The following is a 22053-nucleotide window of genomic DNA, read 5'->3' as shown; positions in this document are numbered from 1 at the left end:
AGTTTTTTCCCTTCCCCCTTTTTTTTGCTCAATCCTTTTACTTACCCCCACCCAGCCCCCTGCCCTGACAGCTGTCAGCCTGCTCTCTATGAGTCTTTTGACAGTCTTTGATTTAAAGTCTGTTTTGTCTCATATCAGTATAATCATTCCGGTTCTCTTTTGGTTAAAATTGGCATGAAATATATTTTCCATCCCTTTGCCTATGTATGTCCTTATATATAAAGTGATTGTCTTGTGAACAGCAACATTGCTATAATTATAACAGTCTGTTCTAAGTTGATAACAACTTAACTTCCATCACACAAAGTCTCTACTCTTTAACTTATCTCCCCCAATACACTTTGTTTTCTGTCAAAATTTGCATCTATCCATATTGTGTATTTTTTAACATTTTTGTTATAGTCATAATTTGTCTTTGAACTTTTATAACAGAAATAAAAGTAATTTATCCACTACTGTAACAGAAATTATACAGTATTCTGTATTTGTCTATATATTAACCTTTACCAGTAAGTTTTATATTTTTTTACATTAGCAAGTTGCTCTTTAGCTACCTTTTATTTCAACTTGAAAAAAAACCACTTTATAAGAACTCCTACTTCTTATAAAATATGTCTAGATGTAATTATCTCCCTTAGCTTTTGCTTTATGAGAAAGTATCTCTCCTTTATTTGGGGACAATTTATTTTGGGGATAGTATTCTTGCTTAGCAATTGTTTTTTTCTTTCAGCACTTTTTTTAAAAAAGTATTACAAATAGTAGCACTTTTAATATGTCATCCCACTCCCTTCTGCTCTGTATGGTTTCTGCTGAAAAATCCACTGATAATTTTATGGGGCCTTATTTTGTACATAAGTCATATTTTTCTCTTGCCACTTTCAAAATTCTGTCTTTATTTTTTTATTTTTGATGATTTGGTTACATTGTAAATCAGTGTGAATTTCAACTCATCTTGTTTGATATTTTTGGACTTCTTGGAAGTGTATGTCCATCTTCCCCATATTTGGGAAGTTTTCAATGATTGTTTCTTTGAATAAGCTTTCTGTTACTTTCTCTCTTTTCTCCATCTAAATGAATTCCATAATGCTTGATATAATGCTTGATTATGTCCCTTAAGCCACTTAAGCTTTCTTGACTATTTATTTATTTTCTTCTTCTTTTTTTTTTCTCTTCTGACTGAATGATTTCCAGTAACCTGTATTCAACTTCCCTGATCCTTTCTTCTTCTTGGTGTATGCTGTTTAACCCATCTAGTGATTTTTTAGTTCAATTATTGTGTTCTCCAGATTCATTAATTCTGTTTGGTATGCTTCTATATTTTCTCTTTGCTGAGATTTTTACTTTGCTTATGCTACTTTTTTTTTTTTTTTTTTTTTTTTTTTACCTCAGTGGTCATCTTTAGGGTAGTTATTTTGGATTATCTTTCAGATAAATCATGCAATTATTTTTCAATAGAGTTTGTTTCTAGAGATTTATCTTAGCCCTTTATTAGGAACATTTTTGTCTGATTTTTCATTCTCCTTGAATCTCTGTGTTGGAGTTTGCACATTAGGCAAAGAAGCCACTTCTCTTGACTCATACAGAAAATCCCCACCAGTCAGCTCAGCTAGAGATTCTGGGAACCTCTCAAATCTTTGTTTAGCACACTTAATTTATTCTTTACAGTCCTCAGGGATCTAAGGTATGCAAGTCCCATCTGTGTACTGAAACAAAAGATACTGAAACCAGTTTCTTGGGCAGCCCCCAGAAAAGTTTCATAATTGCACACCGCAGCCAAATTTTTCCCTCCCCTGGGAGGATTTAGGAGTTGGCTTTTTTATCTGTTCACTATGTGGTAAAAGATATGTTGGTGGGGTTTATGTTGACTGATATCCCAAATATCCATTTCTGCTTCATTTTCACCCAGGTATCTAGGTTGTGCCAGGTCCCATAAACACTATGAGACAAGCAAGTTAGAAGCCAGTCCTTTGGGAAGTCATCAGAAAATGTGTGACTTTCCATACCCAGACCAATGTATTCCGTGTCCAGGAAGAAACAGGCAGCTGTGATTCTGGCCTGTTCACTCTGTGTTGAGCCAGGAAGTCTATGCATGGCCTTTATAACCTCATGTTACTATTTTCATTCTTCCCTAAGTGGCTAGACTGTGGCAAGCCTGTCAAAGTTCCAAGACTGGCAAGACAGATGCCAGTTCTTTGGATAGTCTTAGAGAAGCCAGGACATTGAATGTATGGATCATTTTTTTCTCTCCCCAGAGGGAAACTGAAAGCTGGGATTTTTCATTCACCTGTTTTGTGCTGAGCTGAGCAACAATGAGAAACTATAGCTTCTACAAGCTATATCTATCAGAGCTCCAAGATTGGCAAGATAAAATCCAGTCCTCTGGGGAGCCTTCTTGGAAATTTTGGGGCGTTGCATGTGTGAACTCTTTCCTTCCTCTGGGAGAAGTTGGGTGCTAGGGCATCTATTCCTGATCATATGTCACCATGCTAGGAGTGAGGATACTGGTAAGAGAATGTCCTGAATCTATCCATATCAGCTTCACTAATTGTGGTTTCATGTTCATCTGTGGTACAGGAGTCTTTAAATGCATTTATATTTCTAAAAAATAATTGTTCATGAATTGTTGCTGAAAGTTGTGTTTGTGGGAAAGAGCAGAGTCCAGGGCTTCCTCTCTATAATTTTGCTGATATTGCAGCCTACATCATTTCCTTTTATGGTACTCTCACTAGCCTTATATATTCCCTTGATTTTAAGCATACACTGGAGAACATTATCCTTCCTTATAATAGAGAAACATGCAAATTGACCGCACCTCTGCTATGCCCATGATTGGGCCTGCGAGAGGCTGGGGGCAGGACTCCAGGTGGCCTTTCCGGCTGTTGAGAAGACCAAGATGGCAGCGCCCAATCCTCTTAGTTCCGGGGGTCCCCGGCGGTGATCGCCACCCGGGGAAACGTGGCCGGGCCCAGCCAGGTGCTCCCGGGGGATCCTGGCGGCGATCGCCACCCTGGGAGGGGCGTGGCCGGGCCCAGCCAGGCGCTCCCGGGGGATCCAGGCGGCGATCGCCAACCTGGGGGGGCGTGGCCGGGCCCAGCCAGGCGCTCCCGGGGGATCCAGGCGGCCATCGCCCCCCGGGGGGGCGTGGCAGGACTCGCCCAGCCCCTACCTGGGTCCCTGGGAACATTGCAGGCATGTGGTTGCTGAGACCCAGACCAGGCCTCTGGCCACAGATTCATAGCTTTGCGGAGACCTAGGGCAGGGATCTGCCTCATCTGCAGAGAGACAGAGGTTCTGCAGTGCCTCCAAGACGTGGGTGGGCCCAGCCAGGGATCAAGGGGCATGGAAGGACTCCTGGCAGAGGGGCAAGGACCCTCACCCCTGAGGCGGGGGTTGAGGGGTGGAGCCACCTCAGTGAAGGGGTGCTGCACTGCAGGGTACTGGACTGACTGACGTGATTCAGAGAAGCTCCCAGTGCTAATGGGCCTCGCTCAGGCGGCCTTCACACTTCAGAGGCAGTGACTACTGCTCCTGCCTTTACCCAAAAGCAAGCTCGCTACACCCTGCCCCATAGCAGAGCATGCCTGGGCAGTGAGTGGGAAGCCTTCCACCTGCTTCGGAGAAGGGGGGGGGGCAGTAAAGAATGGGGGTAGAGGAAAGAATGTGGAGCATCCGCAATGAAGAGATGCTTGAGAAAGAGGCTCGGAAGCCTGACTGGAAGGTTTGTTCTGTTTGCTGGGCCGCTGCCCCTTAGGAAGCGCAAAGAGCATGGCTCTGAGGGCTTCCTGTGTGCTCTGAGGGCTTCCTGAGTCAAGTTCCACAGCCAACTGGAATTGGCCTCAGTTTCCTGGTCTGTAAAATGGATGAAGCATGTCCCAATGCCTTCACTGAGCTTTGATGGCCAATTGAGATACTATATAAAGAAAATGAGGGAAGAAGTGAGAAAGAAAAGGAAGGACAAAAAAACACAAAAGAAAGATTGAAAGGAACCTGTAAACCCATTGTCACTTAAATAGGGAATATAGTCAATAGTGTTGTAATGATGGTATGATGCCAGGTGGGTACTAGAAATATCGGGGAACACTTTGTAAAGTATATGATTGTCTAACCACTATTCTGTAACTAATATAAAACCTGAAACCAATACAAAATAATGTTGAATGTAAAGAAATGAAAATTGGAGTGAAATTTTTATAAATTTCAAAGTTTAAATAAAAGCTGTAAAGGAAGGAAGGGGAGGGGGAGGAAAAGATGGCGACCGGCAGGTAGTAGGGAGGGTGAGTGTGTGATAGAGTGAAGGAGTGACAGAGGTGTGTGTGGACGTGTGTGGGTGTGTGTGTGAATGAAATAGGGACAGTTGGACCCTGCAGTTCTTCCAGGGGGCATCCAATCCAGGCAGTCCTGGTTGGCAAAACCCCGTGGCTGCTGCAAACATTCCAGGGAGGACACCAGTGGCACAGAGACCCCGCCATCTTTAAGAACAGAACTGCTAGAGACTAGAATCCTAACCTTACCACCACCTAGTCTGGTCTCGGAAGCAAACCTGGTCACTACAGCCACTCTGGTAGAAGACCTGCCATCCCAGCAGCAAAAGCACGAACCCTGAGACCTCCATCTGCAAAAGTGCGCCGCTGAAAGCGGTAAGTGCAACCTCCCCCTCCCCAGTGCCTGAGCTCAGGACTCCCCGAGTCCCCAGCCCATAGGCACCCGGGCACTCCACTGCCCAGGCTGTGCTGGGGAACCACTGAGAGCCCCTGAGGGGGTGATTCTGCACAGTCAAGGGTGCGCAGCCCTACAGTGGAATCTCTGAACTGCCTCTTCCTAAATAACTGCCCAGGGACACCCCTGCGGTGCAACTTCAGTGCCAGGGTTCTTCAGAGCTTTGCGCCCGCGGGCTCCCCACCAGTTCACGCACACTCCAGGGCTGGCAAACTCAGGCCCACAGCAGGGGAAGGCGCCCTGAGCCCATATATCCACAGGGTCCTCTGGAAAGCAGCTTTGGGCCCCTGCTGGGTGTGATTCTGTACAGGCAAGGGCGCGCTGCCCCACAGCAAAAACTCTGAACTCCTTTCTCTTGAATAACTTCCCACATACACCCTAGCTGTCTAACTTCAGTGCCAGAGTCCCTCAAAGTGCGTCAGAGCAGTGCGCCTGCAAACACACCTCCACAGAAGGGAATATACAACAGGCAGGCACCCTGAGCCCATCTACACACAGGGTGCTAGTGGGAGCCACTGGGAGATCTCCCAACAGATGGTTCCTGGGTGCCACTGTGAGTTCCCACTGGACACGCGCAATTTCAACTAAGGGTGCAAGACAGCAAAAACTGGGACACTCCACTCCAAAGCTGCTGACTTTTAGACACCACAGTTGTGCCTCTCAAGCTTCCAGGCCTACATCAAGAGAACCCAAGTAGCTCAAGTAGGGAGCTACACTAGATTACCAAGCCCAGGAGAACTGAGAGATTATACCAGTAGCACCATCACCAAAAGATCCTGGGTAGCAAAGCAATTGGAACTACAATTAAAACATTACAGGAAAACATGGGGAGACAGAAAGGAAATTCTCAAAGGAAGGAACAGGAAGAATCACCAGAAAGGGAGTTAAATGAACTTGAGGCTAGCAGCTTAACAGAGAAAGAATTCAGAGTATTCGTTATAAGGATGTTTAAACGGATGGATGACAAAAAAACACAACTCAATGAGAGCTATAAGGAGCTGAATGAAAATGTCACCAACATGAAAAGAAACCAAGAGGAGATGAAGAACGACATAGCTGCAATAAAGAACACAATGGAAGGCTTAAACAGTAGACTAGAAGAGGCTGAGGACCGCATCAGCAAATTAGAAGACAAGGTAGGAAAAAACACACAAACACAGCAGCAACTGGAAAGAAGACTTAAAAATCAAGAGGAGAGCCTAAGGGAGCTTCGGGACAACACAAAACGAAACAACCTTTGAATAATAGGGATTAAAGAAGGAGAGGAAGAGAAGCAAGGAATAGAAAACCTATTAGAAGAAATAATGACAGAAAATTTCCCTGATATTGGCAAGAAAAAAACTATCCAAGTCCAAGAAGTACACAGAGTCCCAAACAAGTTGAACCCCAAAAGACCGACACCAAGACACATCATAATTAAATTGACGAACACCAACGACAAAGCAAGAATCTTAAAGGCTGCCAGAGAGAGACAGAAAGTTACCTACAAGGGATCTCCTATCAGACTATCAACTGATTTCTCAACAGAAACACGCCAGGCCAGAAGGGAATGGAATGAAATATACAAAGTGATGCAAAACAAGGGACTGAATCCAAGAATACTATACCCAGTAAGGCTATCATTCAAAATTGAAGGTGGAATCAGAAGCTTCACAGACAAAAAAGGGCTAAGAGAGTTCATCACTACCAAACCAGCAATGCAAGAAATGCTAAAGGGGCTGCTGTAAAAAGAAGAAAGAGAAAGGCAAGAAGAAACACAAACACTAAGGAAAAATATGTCAACAATAGGTACTTATCAATAATAACAGTAAACGTAAATGGATTAAATGCACCAATCAAAAGACATAGGGTAGCTGAATGGATAAGACAACATGACCCATATATTTGCTGTCTACAAGAGACCCACCTTAGAGCAAAAGACTCACACAGACTGAGAGTGAAGGGATGGAAAAACATTTTTCAGGCAAATGGAAATGAGAAAAAAGCTGGGGTTGCGATACTTATATCAGATAAAATAGACCTCAAAGTAAAGGCTATAATAAGAGATAAGGAAGGCCACTACATAATACTAAAGGGAGCAATCCAGCAAGAAGATATAACTCTGGTAAACGTATATGCACCCAACGCAGGAGCGCCCAAATACATAAAAAATCTGCTGGAAGACATCAAGGGAGAGATCAACATCAATACAATCATAGTAGGGGACTTTAATACACCACTGACATCAATGGATAAATCCTCTGGACAAAAAATCAGCAAAGAAACAGCAATTCTAAACGACACACTAGATCAGATGGACCTAATTGACATCTTCAGAGTATTTCACCCCAAAGCCAGGGAATATACGTTCTTCTCAAGTGCACATGGGACATTCTCAAAAATAGACCACATATTGGTTAACAAGCAAAGTCTCCCCAAATTCAAAAAGATTGAAATCATATCAAGCATTTTCTCAGACCACAATGGCATAATATTAGAAATAAACTACAATAAAAACATTCCAAAAATTCAAACACTTGGAAACTGAATAGCATGCCACTAAACAATGATTGGGTTATCAATGAGATCTCCTTTTTCTTTTCTCTCTTATCTTTTTCTCTCTCTCCGATATCATTTGTGCTCTCTGTTCTCTCCCCTAATTCTTATTTAGCAGGTGGTCACTTATAGTGGGGTTATTGGTGTCGTGAGTACATTTGTGCTTTGTTCCCTTTGTATTGTGTCTTGTCAAGGTGAATTTTATCCTGTATGGCCAGGTGCTAGAAGGCGAGCCACATAACCAGACACCTGGAGAGGAAACTCCATTCATGAATGGGTCAATAACACCTCAGACCCAACTACAGAGGCAGGAAGAAAGCAGCAGTGAGGGAGAGAGCATGAGTGAGTGAGAGAGCAAAAGAGGAGTGTGTGGTCATCTGGGGTGTGTGTGCTTATATGTGAGTGAGGCACAGTTAGATCCCACAGGACCTTCGGGGGCAGGCTAACTAGGCAGCTTCTGCTACCATTGCAAACAGTACCAAGAGACCAGCTCGTCCTCGGAGGCCTAGGCTTTTTGAAGGGTAGAGCTGCTGTAACTGGGAGCCCAGCCTCACCTCCACCCAGGGTGCCCTCAGTGAACATCTGGGACTCTACAGCCACCACTGCCAGGGACCTACTACTTCGGCTGTGGTCCCACATTCAACAAGTCTCCAGCCTCCCGGGGCGCAGGCTCCTGTGAGTTCTGAAGTGTGCTCCCCTCTGACCGGCCTAAAGCTTTAGCCCAGGGCACTGTGACCACGTGAGCAGCAGACACGTGAGCAGCCTGCTCCTGTCCAAGGAGCAATATCCCCGCGAGAAGACCACTCCAGGTCTAAGAGCAGCAGACTCATGTGGCCTGCCCCTTCCCAAGGAGCAGCAGCTGTGTAAGCAGCCCGCTCCCCCATCCAAGGGGCAGCAACCATGTGAGCAGTCCACCCCATCCAAGGAGCAGCAGCCGCATGAGCAGCCCACCCATGATTGAAGAGCAGCAGCCCTGTGCAGCCCGCCCCTGTCCAAGGAGCAGCAGCTGCATGCAGCCTGCACCCTGCACCTGTCTGACGAGCAGCAGCTGCACAAGCAACCTGCCCCATCCAAGGAGCAGCAGCTACTCTCAGCCCGCACCTGTCTGAGGAGAAGCAACTGCAGGAGCAGCCTGCACCCATCCAAGGAGGAGCAGCTGTGTGAGCAACCCGTCCTTGTATGAGGAACAGCAGCGCCATGAGCAGCCCACCCCTATTCGAGGAGCAACAGCAGCCTGAGCAGCCAATCCCAGTATGAGGAGCAGCAGCCACACGAGGTGACCACCAACATCAAAGAAGCAGCAGCCCTGTGCTGTCCGCAATGGTCCAAGGAGCAGCAGCCACATGCAGCCTGCACCTGTCTGACGAGCAGCAGCTGGATGAGTGGCGTGACCTTATCCGAGTAGCAGTGGCCTAATGTGCAGCTCACTCCTGACTGAGGAGCAGCAGCAGCACAAGCAGCCTTTCCTTCATATGAGGAGCAGAAGCTGCAAGAGCAGACAGCCCCTGTATGAGAAGGAATACATGTTCTTCTCAAGTGCACATGGGACATTTTCAAAAATAGAACACATATTGGGTCACAAGCAAAGTCCCCCAAATTCAAGAAGATTGAAATCATATCAAGCATCTTCTCAGACCACAAAAGCATAATATCAGAAATAAACTACAATAAAAACAATCCACACAATTCAAACACTTGGAAACTGAAGAGCAAGCTATTAAACAATGATTGGGTTACCAAAGATATCAAAGAAGAAATTAAAAACATCCTGGAAACTAATAACAATAAAAACAAAACAATCCAAAATCTATGGGACACAATGAAAGCAGTCCTGAGAGGGACATTTATATCTCTACAGGCCTACCTCATAAAACAAGAAAAAATAGTAGTTAAACATCTAACTCTACAACTCAAAGAATTAGAAAGAGAGCAACAGGAAAAGCCCAGAGTGAGCAGAAGGAAGGAGATAATAAAAATCAGAGCAGAAATGAATAACATAGAGACCAAAAAAACAGTAGAAAAGATCAATGAAACAAAGAGCTGGTTCTTTGAAATTATAAACAAGATTAATGAACCTCTAGCCAGGCTTACCCAGAAGCAAAGAGAGAGGACCAAAATAAACAATATCAGAAATGAAAGACATGAAATAACAACAGACCCCGCCAAAATACAAAGGATTGTTAAAAAATACTATGGACAACTCTATTCTAAAAAAGTAGACAAACTGGAGGAAATGGACATATTCCTAGAAAAATATAACCTTCGAAAAATCAATCAGGATGATTCTAAAAATCTCAATAGGCCCATAACTATGGAAGAAATTGAAACAGTCATCAAAAAGCTTCCAGCAACCTGGATGGAATTGGAGAACATTATGCTGAGTGAAATAAGCCAGTCAATGAAAGAAAAATAACACATGATCTCACTCATTTATAGATAATAAAGAACATTATAAACTGTTGAACAAAAAGTTAGATACAGAGGCAGTAAGGCATCAAACAGTCTGTCAAATTAGAGCAGGAAGGTTAAGAGAGGTGGGGAAGATAAGAGATCAACTGAAGGACTTGTATGCATGCATGTAAGCATAACCAATAGATGCAAAACTCTGGGGGGGTGAGGGCATATATGGGAGTGGGGTGGGGGGGCAATGGTAAGATATGTACACATATAATCCTACATTATAATAGAGAAACATGCAAATTGACCCCACCTCCGCTATGCCCATGATTGGGCCTGCCAGAGGCTGGGGGCGGGACTCCGGGTGGCCTAACTGGCCATTGAGAAAACCAAGATGGCGGTGCCAAATCCTCTTAGTTCCGGGGGTCCTGGTGAGTGATAGCAACCCTAGAGGGGCATGGTATGCACAGCCAGAAGCCTCCCGGGGGTCCCGGGCTGGATCGCGACCCCGGGGGGCATGGCCGGGCACAGCCAGCAGCATCCCGGGGGTTCCAGGTTCAATCGTGACCCGGGAGGGCGTGGCCGGCCACGGCCAGCAGCCTCCTCGGGGTCCCGGGACCCATCGCAACCCGGGGGGGTGTGGCCGGGCACGGCCAGCAGCCTCCGCGGGGTCCTGGGACCCATCGCGATCCGGGGGGGCGTGGCCGGGCACGGCCAGCAGCCTCCCGGGGGTCCTGGGACCCATCGCGATCCGGGGGGGCATGGCCAGGCACGGCCAGCAGCCTCCGCGGGGTCCCAGGACCCATCACGACCCGGGGGGGCGTGGCCTGGCACAGCAAGCAGCCTCCCGGGGTCCCGGGACCCATCGCGACCCGGGGGGGCATGGCCGGGCACGGCCAGCAGCCTCCCGGGGGTCCCGGGACCCATCGCGACCCGGGGGGGCATGGCCGGGCACGGCCAGCAGCCTCCGGGGGGTCCCGGGACCCCTCGCGACCCCGGGGGCGTGGCCGGGCACCCCAGTAGCCTCCCGGGGGTCCGGGGACCCATCGCGACCCCGGGGGCGTGGCCGTGCCCAGCTTGCCGCTCCCGGGGTGAGGTCCCCGGGCGATCGCCACCCTCGCCTAAATGGCTGGTGCTGAGAAGGATCAATGGGGCCAGTGGAAGGAGCAGGTGGTAGTTGACCACCGAGGCCATCTGCAGCAGCCAGATGCAGAGCTGGGGTCCACGTTCTCCAGGTTGGCCTCCGTGGGGCCCGTGTTGCACCCATAGTAGCCGAGTGGGCATGCTGGCATTGTAGCCCCAGCATGAGGCCAGCTTCCCAAGCCAGGCTGCGGAGGGAGGGAGGGCCTCTGGGCTGGGAGCACTCCCCCACCCCAGTGGACAGGGCACAGAGAGCAAGCAGCAGAGAGCTACTAGAGGTGGTGGGTGTGGTGGCCTGGCTTCCAAGAGGCTGGCTTCAGCTGCTGTGGCCTGCGCTGAGGTGGCTGGTGGTGGGGGCAACTGCATGGGCGCATCCGAGGCTGGGGCACTGGGAGACGTGGGACTGCAGCCCAGAAAGCGAGGCTCCGGAGGACCTGGTCACCGACCCCGGGCATTAAAGCCGCCTCCTACAAGATGTATCCTAGCCTAGGTGTGTGGGAAGCAGATTCAGGAACCTCTCCCTTTGCAGCGCCAGAGCCCAGGCCTGCCAGCACCCCAGAGGAGACCCCCACCAGGATCGGGGGCGTGACCAGTCTCTAAACCAGGGTGGCCATTAGCCTAGGCCTGCCAGCACCCCAGAGAAGACCCCCACCAGGATCGGGGGCGTGACCGGCCTCCAAACCGCCAGTGACCCTAACCCAGGCCTGCCAGCCCCCCAGAGGAGATCCCCACCAGGATCGGGGGCGTGACCAGCCTCTAAACCGCCCGCAGCCCTAGCCCAGGCCTGCCAGCACCCCAGAGGAGACCCCTGCCAGGATTGGGGTCATGGCCAGCCTTCAAACTGTGGCGGCCCCTAGCCCAAGGAGGCCTCCTGGCCGAGGACGCCTGAGTCTGTTCTTGACCTAGGGCGGGACTCTCCCCACAAGGGACTCAGAAGCCACCAGAGTCTAACTGCCAGTCTCTGGGAGTGCATCCACTGTCCACCAAAAAGTAGGGCCATCAAACCATTCAGTCTCAGTGCAGGCACAGGTCTGTGGCTGACGGGGTGGAGGCCAGACCAAAACAAAACAGCAGAAACACCCTGCCCACCTGGGCGGGTACTGCTGTAGTCCACGTGGCCTGGGCAGTGGAGAAAGCGCTACCTTCTCCCAGGTCCTGTGCTGGCACCGCCACCTCGCTGACCCTCAAGCCCCCCTGAGTCCTGACAGCAAAGTGTGTGGGGCATTCTGCAGGAGTTGTGCCGTTCTGAGTGCTTTTGCCCAAAGACACACTTTGGGATGAATTCAGAGCCACATCTCATTTCCCATGACACTGGAAGAACCATGTAAAAGGATTTTGACAAAAGCTTTCCACATCTCTGTTTATTCTTTTGAATCCATAAAACGACCTTAAAAAAAGCATTCGGGCCACCTAAGAAAGAATGCTCTTTCTGGCCAGAGCACGCAGGATTCTTTTGCCCAACAGGTTAAAGGGAGCAGAGCTGGCACAGTGGGAATGGCCCTGGTGCCCTATGAGGAGACCGGGGGAATGGGGTTGCCGAAATTCCATAAGCCTCTTGCCACCTTCTCCTTTGCAAACCACACCATCCAGATCCACCACGACTGGAGGCAACTGGGAATCACAGCCGTGATTTGGGACATGGTGAGCAAATCTTGAGGGGCCTCTGTAAACATCTGCAATTGATTATAAGACTGGTCTTTATTTAAAAAGAAATAAAAGAACAGCTTTGTTGAGAAATATCCATATACTGTACATGTCACCTAAAGTGTACAATGAACTGGTTTTTTAAAGTAAATTCAGAGTGGTACAACCATCACCATGCTCAATTTTTAAATATCTTCATGACCCATCCCCTCCAAAAAAAACTTCTACCCATTGGAATCACTTTCCTGATCATCTTCCCCAAAATAGATTGCACTTTAAAGGTGGGTAAAGGAAAGTTGAGGGAAGTTAAAACACTGCACAAAGGATATTGTAAGATGACAAAGCCCAAAGTGAAGCTCATGTGTTTTCTTTAAAAAATATATATTTTTAAAATGTCAGAAAGGGAGAGGGAGAGAGAGATAGAAACATCAATGATAAGAATCACTGATCAGCCGAAACCGGTTTGGCTCAGTGGATAGAGCGTCGGTCTGCGGACTGGAAGGTCCCAGGTTCGATTCCGGTTAAGGGCATGTACATTGGTTGCTGGCACATATCCTGGTGAGGGGTGTGCAGGAAGCAGCTGGTCGATGTTTCTCTCTCATCGATGTTTCTAGCTCTCTATCCCTCTCCCTTCCTCTCTGTGAAAAATCAATAAAATATATTAAAAAAAAAAAGAATCACTGATCAGCTGCCGCCCACAGGCCCCCTACTGGGAATTGAGCCCAAAACCCAGGCATGTGTGCCCCTGATCAGAATCAAACCTGGACTCTTCAGTCCACAGGCCGATGCTCTCTCCATTAAGCCAAACTGACCAGGGCCATGTGTTTTCTTCAAGTTCTGTGTGGTTGTAATGGTCCCCAAATCTATACTAATAAAAGGGTAATATGCTAATTAGAGTGGTTGTCTTCTGGACATCATTCCAGACAAAGCCGCAGTGGCTACAAAGGCCAAGGCTCAGGCAGCCATAACCAGCTGCAGTGGCAGCAGCATTGGGGTTATGGGGGTGGTGCCTCCAGAGGGAGGCCAGACTGGGGGCCAAGGCACAGGCAGTTTGGGGTGATCAGGCTGATAGGGGAGGGCAAGGTAGGGGCAATCAGGCTGGCAGGAGATCAAGGTAGGGGCGAGCAGGCAGGCAGGCAGTGGGGTTAGGGACAATCACGCAGGCAGGCAGGTGAGTGGTTAGGAGCCAGCGGTTCCGGATTGTGAGAGGGATGTCCGACTGCTGGAAGTTGGACATCCCCTGAGGGGTCCCAGATTGCAGAGGGTGCAGATTGGGCTGAGGGGCACAACCCCCCCACCCCCAGTGCACGAATTTCGTGCACCGGGCCTCTAGTACCTTAATAAAAAAAATATTGCTGAGAGAAATTAAAGAAGACTTCAATAAATAGAGTAACATATTAAAAAAAAAAAAAAGCTTCCAGGAAACAAAAGCTCGGGGCCAGACAGCTTCACAGGGCAGTTTTACAAAACATTCAAGGAAGAACTAAAACCTATCCTCCTCAGACTATACCAAAATATTCAAGAGGAAGGAATACTTCCAAGCTCATTCTACGAAGCCAGCATCACCCTAATATCAAAACCAGATAAAGACAACACAATGAAAGAGAATTACAGGCCAATATCCCTCATAAACATAGATGCCAAAATCCTCAACAAAATTCTAGCAAATAGGATCCAGCAGTACATCAGAAAGATCATACACCATGACCAAGTAGCATTTATCCTGGGGATGCAAGGATGATACAATATCCGCAAATCAATAACTGTGATACATCACATAAACAAATTGATAGATAAAAATCACATAGTCATATTAATTGACACAGAAAAAGCATTTGACAAAATCCAACACCCTTTCTTAATACAAACTCTCAGCATGGTGAGAATAGAAGGATCATACCTCAACATAATAAAAGCCATATATGACAAACCCACAGCCAACATCATACTCATTTGGCGAAAACTAAACCCATTTCCCCTAAGAACAGGAACAAGACAGGGATGCCCACTCTCACCATTCCTGTTCAACATAGTACTGAAAGTACTAGCCAATGCGATCAGACAAGAAGAAGGAATAAAAGCATCCAAATTGGAAAAGAAGAAGTTAAACTGTCCTTATTCACAGATGACATGATACTGTAGATAGAAAACACTAAAGACTCAATCAAAAAATTATTAGACTTATTAAATGAATTTGGCAATGTAGCAGGATACAAAATTATCACCAAGAAATCTATGGCATTTCTATACACCAATAATGAACTTACAGAAAGAGAGACTAAAAAAGCAATCCCATTTATCATTGCACCAAAAAAAATTAGTATACCTAGGAATAAACATAACTACGGAGGTAAAAGACCTATACGTGGAAAACTACAGGGCACTGAAAAAAGAGATAGAGGAAGACATAAACATATAGAAGAACATACCGTGTTCATAGATTGGAGGTATCAACATCATCAAAATGTCCATACTACCCAAAGCAATCTATAGACTCAATGCAATCCCCATTAAAATACCAACGGCATATTTCACAGACATAGAACGAGCTTTCCAAAATTTCCTCTGGAATAAAAAAAGACGAGCAATAGCTGCAGCAATCCTGAGAAAGAAGAACAAAGTAGGTGGGATCTCAATACCAGATATCAAGCTGTATTACAAAGCCACTGTTCTCAAAACAGCCTGGTACTGGCACAAGAACAGACATATAGATCAGTGGAATAGAATAGAGAATCCAGAAATTGACCCAAACCACTATACTCAATTAATATTCGACAAAGGAGGCATGAACATACAATGGAGTCAAGACAGTCTCTTCAATAAATGGTGTTGGGAAAATTGGACAGATACTGGCAAAAAAAATGAAACTAGGCCACCAACTTACACCATACACAAAAATAAACTCAAAATGGATAAAGGACATAAACATAAGACAGGAAAACATAAAAATACTTGAGGAATCCACAGGCAGCTAAATCTCAGACCTATGCCGAAGCAATTTATTCACTGATACTGCTGATAGAGCAATGGAAACTAAAGAGAAAATAAACAAATGGGACTACATCAAAATAAAAAGCATTTGCACAGCAAAAGAAACCATCAACCAAACAACAAGAAAGCCCAATGTATGGGAGAACATATTTGCCAATGTTATCACTGATAAAGGTTTAATCTGCAACATTTACAGGGAACTCATGCAACTTAACACAAGGAAGATAAACAACACAATCAAAAAATGGGCAACGGACCTAAATAGATACTTTTTGACAGAAGACAGAAGGAAGGCCAAGAGACATATGGAAACATTCTCAAAGTCACTAATTATCTGAGAGATGCAAATCAAAATGACAATGTGGTATCATCTCACACCTGTCAGCATGGCTACCATCAACAAATCAACGAAGGACAAGTGCTGGCGAGGATGCAGAGAAAAAGGAACCCTTGTGTACTGCTGGTGGGAATGCAGACTGGTGGCCACTGTGGAGAAAGGTATGGAGTTTCCTCAAAAAACTAAAAATGGAACTCCCATTTGATCCAGTAATCCCACTTCCAGGAATATATCCCAAGAAACTAGAAACACCAATCAGAAAGGATATATGCACCCCTATGTTCATAGCAGCACAATTCACCATAGCTAAGATTGGCAACAGCCTAAGTGCCCATCAGTAGATGAGTGGATTAAAAAACTGTGGTACATCTACAAAATGGAATACTATGCTGCAGTAAAAAAAGAAAGAGTTCTTACCATTTGCAACAGCATGGATGGAACTGGAGAATATTATGCTAAATGAAATAAGCCAGTCAGAGAAAGATAAATATCACACGATCTCACTCATTTATGGAATATAATGAACAACATAAACTGATGAACAAAAGCAGCTTCAGAGGCAGAGAAACATTGATCAGACCATCAAACCTCAGAGGGAAGGTTGGGGAATGTGTGGGTAAGGGAGAGTGATCAAAGGACTTGTTTGCATGCATATAGGCCTAACCAATGGTTATAGACTACAGGGGGGTGAGGGCATTAGTGGGGGGGATGAGGGGGTAATGGGGGATAAGGACACATATGCAATAACTTAATCAATAAAGAAATATAAAAAAAAACAAAGACCTTAATGCAAATATATGGTATGCTTATATAGATAACCAGTATAGTAGAAATTGGAAGTCAGCTTTTGGCTGCTATATTTTAGAAAAACTTAAGGTCAAAGTAAGATGAGAAACCTGTTCATAAAGAAAAGAATGTTATCTGAGGAACTTAAAGGAATAACATTTATCCCAGGGAAGATAAATTTTGACAATATAATACATATTTTTCCAGAAATCAAATCATACTGTTATATGATAGATTTAGACTTAGTTTATTTGCCAAAGAAGTGGATAATAATAATTAAAAAAAACAGATGCAACTTGCAGGGAACCACATTTAAGTTGAGTAAAAGAACAAATTTCTAAAGTCTAGCAATGGAATATTATGATTTTCATAGTATATAAGCTCCCTCATCCCTAGAAATGATTTAATGGAGGTTGAATGATCCTCTGTGTGGCATGTTATAAAAAGGATTAGGATATTGGATGGGTATCTATTTACTCTGGATTAATTCTGAAATCACTTTTGTCTCACAGAGTCTACTAAGAGGAGACCACATTTATTTTTAAATATTCCCTGCCATTTCTGACTTACAGTCTTAATAAAACACACACACACAACACACACACACACACACACACACACACACACACACATTTTAGCAGGACATAATATTAATGTCAGTGACCACACATGTATAGAATGTTTTTACAAAAAGCATGTATCCTAGGTAAACTTCAAATTTAAAGTTGTGGCTATAAGAGACAAAAAAGTAGGAAATTAAAAACAGCAGGCAAGAAAATTAATGAAGTTAAGGTCTTAAAGTTAGGTAAGTAGATGACAAATACAGCTCCAAAAGAGTATATTAATAATGAGTCATGAGTGACTTCAGGCATTAAATTGGTACAATTCAACAGAAAATATGTCATAATTTATTTGAAGTTTCTTGCTTATGCCTAGCAATCTACTGAATTATATTTTGATGTGTTGAATATCTCATTTTGCTTTGAGAACATCCTTATGACTGAAGCCCACTTCACAGTATAGCTCACACCTTAGAAGTCATGTGCCCAGCTGTGTTTTTCCAATTAACACAACATTTCAAATTGAGTTTTATCTGTTTGCAGTTTTGAATCTATAAAATGGGAAGAGAGCTGAAATTCCAATTGGAGAATAAGTTAAGGTGTAATAGATAGGTCAGAACTGGACCATATTTTACTTGGAATAATTTGCTACAATTCAAGAATCTAAGTATAAATTTCATACAACATTACTATATTATTTTTCTGTCTTTATCATTCCTGCATTTTTTAAAAACTGATATACCCCCATATGATGTCACTTGTAAAAAACTAAGCAAGGTTTTAAGATGTGCCAGTTACATAATATTATGATTTAATTCCATTGTTGAAACTAAAACAATTACACTTTTCAAAATGTTATCACATATTAACATAAAAACTAGAGAGGGTGAAAAGAAATCATGATGCTGAAATCTCAGAAAAATAAAAAATGAAATTAAAAAAGTGAAATTTGGAATTATAAAAGTAAAAAAGAATAACCCATGTGCTTTGATTATTCTATTTGTAATGAATTAGTGTTTAATTTCCATTGAGTCATCCTCAGGGATGGCAAAGTATTGGTATGAAGGATACTTAGCATAAATTCAGTTTGCCAGAATATATCAATAGGCAATATGCAATTGGCATTTTATAAATGGCATTATATTTAAAAATGAAGCACTGCCCACAGTACTAAATGTTGATTGCAATATTCTGCTTTGTTTCTTATAAATATTTTAGAGAAAAATAATTAGAACTACATTGTAAGAGGAAACAAGAGACTCTAGGCTACTTTAGTCCTTTATAATATAATGGTTAAAAGTTGGAAAAGAGTATGGAGATTCCTCAAAAAATTAAAAATGGAACTCCCATTCCACACAGTAATCTCACTTCTGGGCATATATCCCAAGAAAACAGAAACACCAATCAGAAAGGATATATGCACCCCTATATTCATAGCAGCACAATTTACCATAGTTAAGTTTTGGAAACAGCCTAAGTGCCCATCAGAAGATGAGTGGATTAGAAAACTGTGGTACATCTACACAATGGAGTACTACACTGCTATAAAAAAGAAGGAACTTTTACCATTTGCAACAGCATGGATGGCACTGGAGAGCATTATGCTAAGCAAAATAAGCCAGTTGGAGAAAGATAAATATCACATGAGCTCACTCATTTGTGGAATATAATGAACAACATAAACTGATGAACAAAAATAGAACCAGAGTCATAGAAGCATGGAACAGACTGTCCAAGCTCCGAGGGAAGGCAGGGGGTGAGGGGGTAAGAGATCAACCAAAGGACTTGTTTGCATGCATATGAGCATAACCAATGGACATAGATGCGGAAGGTGAGGGCATGTGCTGGGGGTGGGGGCATCTGGGGAGAGGTCAATGGGTGGAGGGGAAGGAGATTTATGTGATACTTTAAACAATAAAGCTGAGCTCCTGATTCTAACATTAAGGGCTTGAATCTACACTTGATCAAGTTATTAAATTGCTCTGAGTCTCAGTCTTCTAATTTGTAAAATGGGCAAAATAGTACAACTTAACTCATGGAATTTCATGTGAGTTAAATGAAATAATTCATGGAAATAATTTAGTAGTGTCCAGTACAAAGTAAGCAGTCAATAAATGATCATTGTATTCATTAATGAATATATCTGTTTTGTCCCTGTGGGAGAGTTCTGACTTCATTTAGCAACCCTACCTTTGCTGACATCACCCATTAAAATTCAGATTCTAGAAATAAATGGTTCAAGTTTTCCACACTTGAGTTTTCCTTCTCACTTCAGATATAGCTTTAAAAAATGTCTACAGATGGAAAAGACCTTCTTTTTTAAAATTTAAATTCTTTATTGTTTAAAGTATTACACAAGTCTCCTTTTTCCCCCATTGACCTCTCCCTGGCAGCCCCCACCCCCCAGCACATGCCCTCACTCGTCCCAACTGTGTCCATTGGTTCTGCTCATATGCATGCATACAAGTCCTTTGATTGATCTCTTACTCCCTCACCCCCCACCTTCCCTCATAGGTTGGACAGTCTGTTCCATGCTTCTATGACTCTGGTTCTATTTTTCTTCATCAGTTTATGTTCATTATACTTCACAAATGAGTGAGATCATGTGGTATTTATCTTTCTCTGACTGGCTTATTTCACTTAGCATAATGCACTCTAGTTCCATCCATGAAGTTGAAAATGGTAAGAATTCCTTGATTTTTACAGCAGTGTAGTATTCCATTGAGTAGATGTACAACAGTTTTCTAATCCACTCCTCTGCTGATGGGCACTTAGGTTGTTTCCAAATATTAGCTATGGTAAATTGTGCTGCTATGAACATAGGGGTGCATATATCCTTTCTGATTGGTGTTTCTGTTTTCTTGGGATATATTCCTAGAAGTGGATTACTGGGTCAAATGGAAATTCCATTTTTAATGTTTTTAAATATTTTTTATTTATTTCAGAGAGGAAGGGAAAGGGAGAAACAAGTAGAAACATCAATGATGAGAGAGAATCATTGATCAGCTGCCTCCTGCATGCCCCCTACTGGGTACCTGGTCCACAACCGGGGCATGTGCCCTTGAACAGAATCGAACCAAAGACCCTTTAGTCCGCAGGCCGATGCTCTATCCACTGAGCAAAACTGGCTAGGGGCATTTTTAATATTTCGAGGACATATCATACTGTTTTCCACAGTGGCTACACCAGTCTGCATTCCCACCAGCAGTGCAAGAGGGTTCCTTTTCTCTCCATTCTCCCCAGCATTTGTTGTTTGTTGATTTGTTGATGATAGCCATTTTGACAGGTGTGAGATGTCACCTCATTGGTATTTTGATTTGAAACTTTTGAGTGATTAGTGACTTTGAGCATGTTTTTTCCTTTTCCTTTATATTTTTTTAAGGTATTAAATATGTGTCCTTATGCCCCCATTGTCCACCCACACCTCCATTCATGCCCTCACCCCCCAGGTGTCAGTGCCCATTGGTTAGGCTTATATGCATGCATATAAATCTTTTGGTTGATCTCTCCCCCTTACCTCCACCCTCCCCTACCTTCCCTCTGAGGTTTGACAGTCTGATCGATGCTTCTCTGTCTCTGGATCTGTTTTTGTTCATCAGTTTATGTTGTTCATTATATTCCACAAATGAGTGAGATCATGTGAGATTTATCTTTCTCTGACTGGCTTATTTCACTTAGCATAATGCTCTCCAGTTCCATCAGAGTGAGCTGTTGCAAATGGTAAGAATTCCTTCTTTTTTACCTCAGCATACCATTCCATTGTGTAGATGTTTTAATCCACACAGTTTTTTTAATCCACTTATCTGCTGATGGGCACTTAGGCTGTTTCCAAGTATTAGCTATGGTAAATTGTGCTGCTATGAACATAGGGGTGGATATATCCTTTCTGATTGGTGTTTCTATTTTCTTGGTATATATTCCTAGAAATGGGATCACTGGGTCAAATAGGAGTTCCATTTTTAGTTTTTTTAGGAAACTCCATACTGTTTTCCACAGAGGCTGCACCAGTCTGGATCCCCACCAGCAGTGCACAAGGGTTCCTTTTTCTCTGCATCCTCGCCAGAACTTGTCATTTGTTGATTTGTTGATGATAGCCATTCCGACAGGTGTGAGATGGTACCGCATTGTCGTTTCGACTTGCATCCCTCGGATAATTACTGACTTTGAACATGTTTTCATATGTCTCTTGGCCTTACTTATGTGCTCTTTCAAAAAGTATCTACTTATGTCCATGGCTCATTTTAAGATTGGATTGTTTATCTTCCTTTTGTTGAGTTGTATGAGTTCCCTATAAATGTTGGAGATTAAACCCTTATTGGTGATAACATTGGCAAATATGTTCTCCCATGCAGTGGGATTTCATGTTGTTTTGTTGATGGTTTCTTATTCTGTGCAAAAGTTTTTTATTTTGATGTACCCTCATTTATTCATTTTCTCTTTATTTTCCATTGCCTTAGGAGCTGTTTCGGTGAAGATATTGCTTCGGCATATATCTAAGATTTTGCTGCCTGTGGATTCCTCTGGAATTTTTATGGTTTTTCCATCTTATATTTAAGTCCTTTATCCATTTTGAGTTTATTTTTGTGTATGGTGTAAGTTGGTGGTCTGGTTTCATTTTTTTTTTTGCATGTATCTGTCCAATTTTCCCAACATTATTTATTGAAGAGATTGTCTTGACTCCATTGTATGTTCTTGCCTCCTTTGTCAAATATTAATTATGCATAGTGGTTTGGATCAATTTCTGGGTTCTCTATTCTATTCCATTGGTCTATATGTCTGTTCTTGTGGCAGTACCAAGCAATTTTGAAAACACTGGCTTTGTAATACAATTTGATATGTGGTATTGAGATCCCTCCTACTTTGTTCTTTCTCGCGATTGCTGCACTTGGGGTCTTTTTTTATTCTAGATGAATTTTCGGAGAGTTCTTTCTAGGTCTGTGAAATATG

Source organism: Eptesicus fuscus, chromosome 1 (genome assembly GCF_027574615.1).
Source record: "Eptesicus fuscus isolate TK198812 chromosome 1, DD_ASM_mEF_20220401, whole genome shotgun sequence".
NCBI classification, from domain to species: domain Eukaryota; kingdom Metazoa; phylum Chordata; class Mammalia; order Chiroptera; family Vespertilionidae; genus Eptesicus; species Eptesicus fuscus.
The sequence above is the reverse complement of the archived record's forward strand: the minus strand, read 5'-3'. Positions refer to the sequence as shown.